An 8,280-nucleotide genomic window follows, 5' to 3' on the forward strand; every position below is an offset into this window, starting at 1 on the left:
AAATTAGCAATTATGATTAAAGCTTCTATAAATGTCCATGTGCAGGTTTTTCTGTGAACCCAAGTTTTCAACTCCTTTGGATAAATACCTAAGAGTGCAATTGCTGGATCACATGTTAAGAGGATATCTCATGCCCATCAATGATACACTGGATACACAAAATGTGGCACGTATATACCACGGAATACTATGCAACCATAAAAAAGAATGGGTTCCTGTCCTTTACAGGGACATGGATGAAGCTGGAAGCCATCATTCTCAGCAAACTAAAAGAGGAACAGAAAACCAAACACCACATGCGCTCACTCATAAGTGGCAGTTGAACAATGAGATCACATGGACACGGGGAGGGGAACGACACACACGGGGGCCTGTTGGGGGGTGGGGGCAAGAGGAGGGAGAGCATTAGGACAAATACTTCATGCATGCAGGGCTTAAAACCTAGATGATGGGTTGACAGGTGCAGCAAACCCCCATGGCACATGTATACCTATGTAACACACCTGCATATGTATCTAAGAACTTAAAGTAAAATTTAAAAATAAAAAATAGGGAGTATAGTTTGGTAAGACAATGTGATAATTTTACAAACACAAAACATGTCATACCCACTTCCCCACCTCCCTCAAGTGCTTTCAACAGCATCCTGTTGCTGTTAAGAGAATAAAGCATCTACCATCATCTCCCAGCCCCTGCCTGCCTGCCTTCATTCTTGTCTTGTGCCACTTTCTCCCGTGTTTACTTCCTTGCACGTGCCTGTTTCCTGCTGCAAGAGGCATTCTGCACGCACCCACATCTCTGTTTAGACCGTGGTGTCCCTACACTCCACCCCCCTCAACAAGCAACCTCTACTTCTCTCCAGACTGCAAGGGGATCATACCTTCCAGAATGCATCGGTTTTCTACCTCTCATCCCAAGATACGCCAGATTCTTTTACAGCATAAATTTAGAGAACCCCGCTTCCCTTTCTTTGGTGCGCTTTCCTCAATTCTTCATCAAAAACCCATTAGACTGATTGTCATATTAGTGCCCATCCTCCCCATCAGGCCGCAAGTTCGTGTGAGCAGGGGCCACAGTCATGTTGGTGAACCACGGTATTCTCAGTGACTATCCATGTGCTTAGAAAGTATTTGCTGAATGAGTAAATGGGTCTGCAGTTCCAACCAAAGCTAGAAGCTTGACTTTGGAAGAATGAAAGTAGATAACGTCTCCAAAGCAGACCCCATAACATGAAAAAAGAAAGGAAGAACGGAGGCAGAGCTGAAGGATGAATATTGGCACAGGAGTAGGTGAGAGTTTGATGTAGTTTGAACTACATCAAAATATTAAGAGTAGCCATTTCAGGATGACAAGAGAACAATATATTGTTTTTGTTCATTCTTTTCAACATTTGCAAAGTTTTTTGCCTTGAATGTAGTCACTTTTGCAATCGGAGGTTACAGTGCTTGATGGGATGAGGCCATGAAGCACACACACCACCGAGTTTCTAACACAGAGCAATCTATGAGGAAGGATGGAGACAGAGGAAAGGTTCATTTTAAAGCAATGCAAGTGTTTTTTTCATAAAGGCAAAAGACATTTTTTAAAGTGTTTGCATCATACACAAGTCTGCTAAATTTGGTCAAGAAACAGAGAAAACAGTAACAGAAGAACACTTTAGCCCACAAGGAGACCAGCACACCCAGCTCGAGACCACTCCAGATGAGGAGTGGAGAGTGGTTTCCTCACAGCTGACCCACAGGATCGGGTAACACAAGCAGAAGGGAAACATGGGACCACAGAGACATCAGACTGTGGACTTCATAGCAAGAGACAGCAACACAAACTAGCGGAGTAATTAAAAACTATGGTAAAAAGAGGTCCACATTCTATTTTAACCTGAAATCAGTGGCACGGGGACCACCACACTACCCTGCAGTTGCCTCCTCCCTCCCCAACACACAGCAGCCTCCTGGGACAACATCCTACTTCCAACTTGCAGTTGCCTCCCGTCCCACCCCCCCCCCCCCACAGTGGCCCCCTACGACAACATCGTACTTCCACCCTGCAGCTGCCTCCCATCCCCAACACACAGCAGCCTCCTGGGACAACCTCCTACTTGCCGGCCACAGCCTGGAGCCCCAAAGCATGGAGGGGCTTAGCGAGCCACACAGCATTCCCCCCTCACACCTGGGAAGTCAGCCCCTCACTGAAGTGGGTCCTGTGCCCACCAGCTGTGCACGATCAGAGGTGTGAGGTTATGGACCTGGTCACCCACTGTGCAGAGAGGCGTGAGGTCATGGACCTAGTCACCCGTTGTGCACGATCAGAGGTGTGCAAGGTTCCAGACCTGGTCACCCACTATGCACAATCAGAGGTGTGAGGTGATGGACCCGGTCACCCGCTGGGTATGAATAGAGGTGTGGGTGGTTAGTGACCTGGTCACCAGCTCTGCACAATCAGAGCCATGCGAAGTTGCAGACCTGGTCACCAGCTGCACCCAATCAGAAGATTTTGAGGTTAGGGACCTGGTCACCTGCTGTGCACAGAAGTGTGAGGTTATGGACCTCGTCACCCGCTGTGCATGATCAGAGGTGGGCCAGGTTAGGGACCATGTGCGTGGTGATGGACCTGATCAGCAGCCAAGACACCTGACGTTTCCAGTGTCATCCCGGCTTCTTTCAAAACTGGAAAAGTCTTCAGATATTTCCCAAAAGCTTGTCCATCTTTGAAAACGATATGCGTGTGCACAGGTGATACCGATGACTGAAGATTGAAGGTTAGAGCATTCCAGCCCCATGCCCATGTCCCATCCCATCTGCGAAAACTTGAGCACAAACATCTCCCTCTCTGAAGCTCCCTGAACCCTGTGGCAGGCCTGAGACTCAGGTCCAGTGTCCTGTCAGTTACACTGAACAAAATGTAATTCAACACTGGCCATGGGCCCTGTGCTTTAAAAACCACATATAAATCTCCCAAAGAACTACAATCTATGAAAGCTTTCATGGCTAGTATTTTAGGAAGACTGATCAGTCTTGACCTAAATCAAAGCCGACACTGCCCAAATTCACTCTAACCCCAGCTTCGTGCACAGGCAGCCATCGCCTGGCCGTCAGGGTGACCAGCAGCCTGGGCACAGACAGGACCAGCGCCGGTCCCTCCCTGCACCTTAAGGGGGCTTCTGAGCTGCTGTCCATGATCAGTAATGGTGACGCCCAGAGCAGCTTTCCGGGAAAGCAGTAAACCTTTCAGGTCCTCACCTCACGAGGATGGCCATGTATAAATCAACCACCTTTGTTACTGCCCTGCCATTCTCAAAGAGGGGATGGGTTAAACTTCTTTAGCCACATGCCCAACACAAGGCACACCTGCCCCAGCACGAGGCTCATCTACTTAATCCCGGGAAACTCACACAACCCACAATCAGAGGCCGCACACAATCAGAGGCCGCGCACAATCAGAGGCCGCGCACAATCAGAGGCTGCGCACAATCAGAGACCACACACAGAGACCCACACAATCAGAGGCCACAAAGAGGCCAGAGGCCACAATCAGAGACTATACACAATCACAGGATGTGCACAATCAGAGGCCATGCAGTCTCTGCAACCTCATCAGAAACTGTTTCTGACCATTCACCTGAGGCCACCAAGTTTAAATGAGAGGCCCAGGTTTTAAAAGACAGCAGGAGTTCTCTGAAGGCAAACTCCGTGCATTCCACCATCAACACCATTTGTGCCTGTCACGGTCAGGAAGAACCACAACCACGTCTCGGTGCCCTTGCAGTGCAGGGCGCTGCGTTTCTCCCCCTTTCCAAACCCGCGGCGGCTCCTGGCGACCCAGCGCCTCTGCTCAGCCACACGCCCCCAAGGCCTTCCTCCCTCACCCCACAGGGGAGCTCCCGCAGCCGGGCTATCTGGCTCATCACTCCGATTCAGTCACTTACACCCTCATTCCAGGCTGAAAATCTCTTCTGAAAATATCCAAATCTTACCCACGTCAGGCTCCATCTTTTCCCCAGAGCTCCTCATCCCCTCCAGAGCAGCAGCCCTGGTGCCCGTGCAGCCGGGGCCTGTGGGCAGATCCGTGGGCTCAGAATGCCCAGCCCCTCAGCCCCTCTGTGTGTCCCCTTACTCCCTGCTCCCTGGCGTTAATGCCCTCCGTCTTCGATTTCCTGATAGGCAAAAGGGGGTTAATTCTAAGAGTGCTAACCGAACTGGATCACTTAACACCATGTCGGGCCCAGAATACTCCTTGATCAATGACAGGTATAGCTGCGCTGTTACCATTGCGCTGGGTCCAGGTTTCCTGTGAGCCCTTTAGGCTCTTTGCCGTAAAGGCCACTCAATGGTCCTGTCCAAGCCTGTCTGTGGCAGATGGACAGGTGAGTGGCCGATGCACACGTGTGATGCTGAATGGGATCGTGCAAAGCTGGCCCCGCGTATTGTGGTCAACGTAAGAAAAAAAGTCGCCCATGCTTGCTTGCTGCTGCCCTGCGGTGTCCAGAAGGAGCCGCTTAAAGGCAACTGCGCCGCACCTACCTTCTTGGAAGGAGACGGCAAGACCAGATTGGCTGGAGCTGGGAAGTTGTACGCTACAGATCAGGGCTGCGTAACCCAGGGAAGGCATCACTCGAAACACGTGCTGGAGGGCAGCCAATCCGACCCGACCGTCCACCTCCAGGGTCAGCCATGGGGCTCCACTTGATGTGTCATCCTGATCACCCCTCACAGAGCAAACGAGCCTTTGACTTCAGCCTGTCCTAGGTACAACACCGACTCCCACCTCCCACGTCCTGAACCAGCCTGTTCCGGGGATTGCTGTGGAGGTAGAGGAGCAGGCCCAAGACATCTAGTGGCATTTCCTGGCAAGGACACTCACCATGCTTGACCATAAAACTCGGGTCAACTGGTTTTTCGGAGGGACTGTAATTTACTTGTGGCACGCATGGATACTGATTGACCCAGGGAGGGGAACGGAGGAGGCTGAAGGAAAACCCCTGGTGACTGCGCCAGGCATTCCCGCACACACCGACATCTTCAGACTAGGGCGGCGTCCTAGTCTTACAATCAAACCGAAAGCCCAGAGAAACTAGGGACCTTGTCCAAGACCAGCAACAGGTATGTGGGCAGCTGGGATTCAACTAAGTCCTTTCCTGGATCCATCCGCGCTGCTCCCTGCCCCCACTCCCACCACCCCGCCATGGCCCCCGATAGACACAGCAGGTCTGAACATCAGGCACCCCGCACGCAGAGTACGGAGCAGAGCCGGCTTCCGCAGTGGGATCTCACACACATCCCACTCCCCTTCTTGCCGAATGCCTCGGGACTCTGTGCGGTCAAGTCTGCAGATGTGGCCTCACTCTGCGCTAGGAGATCTGGGTGGCCGGCAGCATTTTGCACAGTGCTCCTCCAGACGGGGCTCGTCGGCTGATCCATGAGACACAGGACACCTGAGAGAAGGGCCGACAAACCCCACAGAGTCGCTCCCAACATGGAGAGGACAGGACCACAGCGGGGCTCTCGCAGTCCACGCTTTGGACAGGTCTTGCTGCAAACTGTGGTGCTCGTCAGGCGCGAGGAAGTTTCCCAGGGCAGGAGCTCTAAGTGACACAGCAAAAGCGACACAGGCGATGCAGCAGGATGTACTTCAGCTCAGGGCTCAGGAACCACGGGGTGCAGCGTGGCCTGCAGCAAACCAGACACATCAGAAGCCAATGTCCCACCTTTTACATTCAGTGACATTGAACGGAGGGAGTTATATGTAGCAATCATCTTCCTGGGGGACCCGTACAGCACGCATGACCACCGACACTGACCACGAGTCCTTCCTAGGTCCTGGGGGCTACCCCACTTTACACGCACGGTTCCATGCACAAATCTACGCGTGGCAGTTGTTAGCCCCAGCTTAGAGATGAGGAAAACGCTGCTGGAAAAGCTAAGTGAGAAAGTCAGACTTCAGCACACCTGCCATCTCCAAGACCACTACTACTCTATGTGCTAGGGTCTCAAGGGTTGGGTGTGTGGCATTTTAAGTGACTAATTGTAGGTGGTTTTCTTCTCTCCTGCACCTGTGTAGCCTGAACGTGCACGTACATGCTCTGCTGCAGGTGCACTGCCGTATGTAGACCAGCAATGCTCTTTCCTGCCTCGGGTTCTCGTCACTGCCTTCCGGAAAATCTCACCTGCTTTACAGCCAAGCCAGGTAGGCCTGGTCAGCCGCACAGTGAAACTCCTGCAGTGTCAGAGCTAAGTGCTGGCTGAGACTTTAACAGCGAAGACAGTGGAGTAATGGGGATAAACTGAGCAAAACTGTATTGTAACGCAGATGAACGTCTAGAAGCAAAAGAAACTGACACCCCTGAGAGCAGGCGACTGTCTCTTACTATGATGTTAATAGCAGCTTGCTGTTTCCAGTGTCTCCGTGTGCCAGGGTTTCCAGTCAGCGTTTGTGTTTATCTGCTCTTGGGCTACCTGATCAAACCTCTGCAGAGATCAGGGATATCTAAATTGACCCAGTATCTGCAGGCTGGCTGCTCAGAGGCCGTGGTGTGGAACGGCCAGGACATCGCTTAGTCATACGGGGCACAAGCACGTCACTTGCCACTCCTGTCTTTCTGTTTCATCAAAACCTCTTTTCTCCTGAATATTGACCATAGCAAAGTCATTAGCCTTTGAGATGCATTTGAAACATCAACTTGCTTTGTTCAAGAGGTTTAAGACACACGGAAGTCTTTCTTGCCATGCTCAACACACACAGCCGGCCGTTTCTGAAGTCAGTGTTTCTGGAACAAAAGCCTCGGCCTGCCCCAGTGAACATTCACACTGAGCACACTGTCGCGAGGCTGCTTGGCCAACCAGCAGGGGGCAGGAGAGAGCTGCAGGGGCTACGTGGGGTCCCTGCAAAGGCGCCTCACTCCCTCAAATCAAGAGCGGTGCCTCCTGCCAATCCAGCGGCTTCCTCCAAGGGGAAGAGGCCTCTTCAGCTGCTACTGCACTGATTTCAGACGGCTCAGCCAATGGGGCAACAGATTCAACAGAGTTCTATGTTGTTTAAGGAAAACTTCTGTTACCAGGCAACCTTAGTACCATATTCAACGTAAAATAACCAACAACATTGTTTCCAAAACAACATGCTACTAGTGCCGTATCCTTCAATGCTGCTTAAACACGGAAAATATGAGGAAAAAAGAGCATGGCACTTAACTTCTTAAAAAATAACACCTCTTCCAGGTTCATTTTACCCCTATCATAAAGACTTAGAACTGTGGATTCCCTACAGGAATGTGGAGTGGGGTTGGATCCCCACACTGACCCAGACTCACCCCAGGTCAGTCATCCCCCCACCACGGGGTTCACACCTCTCCAGGCCCTGTCACCTCATCAAGGAAAGGTGGCGTCTCTGAGCTCTCTTCGCAGGAAGCACCCGAACGGGAGCTAGAGACACAGACACACCCATAACTACTTTGAAATCCTAAACATATTTAAGGACTTCATTATTAGTTTTTTAAAACTGTAAGAACAAAGTGACCCTGGTTTTAACCTCTCTGCCACAATAACACCGTGTACATCTGTCTTTTGCTATTTGTTCCTTCTCCAGCAGCTGCTGCCTGGCTGGCCGACTGCAGAAGAACAGCCTCTGGTACTCCCGGGAAGCCCTCGGTAAAAGCGTGAACACCACGATCACGTCTCAGGACGCCGCACATGTTAGGGTCGCCCACAGACCGCCATTCCCAGTGCCTAGAAGGCACTGAACGGGCCTCCTGCTCTTTGTAAATGTCAACTTTCCTAAGCTAAGTTGTGTTGAAAATTTTTAACTGCAGTCCACACGTACTTCTTTGTGTCTTGTTTTTATCCTAGAGGAATACTTTTATGGAAAATTAAGCTTGCAAGGTTGAAGGATTTTCTGAAAGTCGACTCCTAATCCTGGAAGAAAAAAAAAATGGGCCAAATGTGGTGCTCACGCCTGTAATCCCAGCAGTTTCGGAGGTTGAGGCCAGGAGATTGCTTGAGCCCAGGAGCTCGAGACCAGCCTGGAAAACATGGCAAAACCCTGTCTCTACTAAAAATACCAATAATAATAATAATAAAGCTGGGCATGGTGACGTGTGTCTAGTCACAGCAACTCAGGAAGCTGAGGTGGGAAGATCACCTGAGCCCAGGAGGTGAAGGATGCAGTCAGCCCAGATTTGCATCACTGCACTCCAGCTTGGGCGACAGAGTGAGACACCGTCTCGAAAAAACAAAAAGCAAAAACAACTGTATAAATCATTATAGAAGGGAGCTGGCCAGGCACAGTGGC

General features: G+C 51.0%; 1 long non-coding RNA gene across 1 annotated transcript; it reads left to right on the forward strand.

Annotated features, from left to right (window-relative positions):
* The first annotated feature begins 6,055 nt into the window (after positions 1-6,055).
* Positions 6,056-8,069, forward strand: LOC144336128 (uncharacterized). Its single transcript, XR_013407623.1, has 2 exons — positions 6,056-6,183; positions 7,579-8,069. It is a non-coding gene; the product is annotated as an uncharacterized LOC144336128 (long non-coding RNA).
* Positions 8,070-8,280: the final 211 nt, after the last annotated feature.

The sequence above is a fragment of the Macaca mulatta genome, chromosome 17 (assembly GCF_049350105.2).
Source record: "Macaca mulatta isolate MMU2019108-1 chromosome 17, T2T-MMU8v2.0, whole genome shotgun sequence".
Lineage (NCBI taxonomy): Eukaryota > Metazoa > Chordata > Mammalia > Primates > Cercopithecidae > Macaca > Macaca mulatta.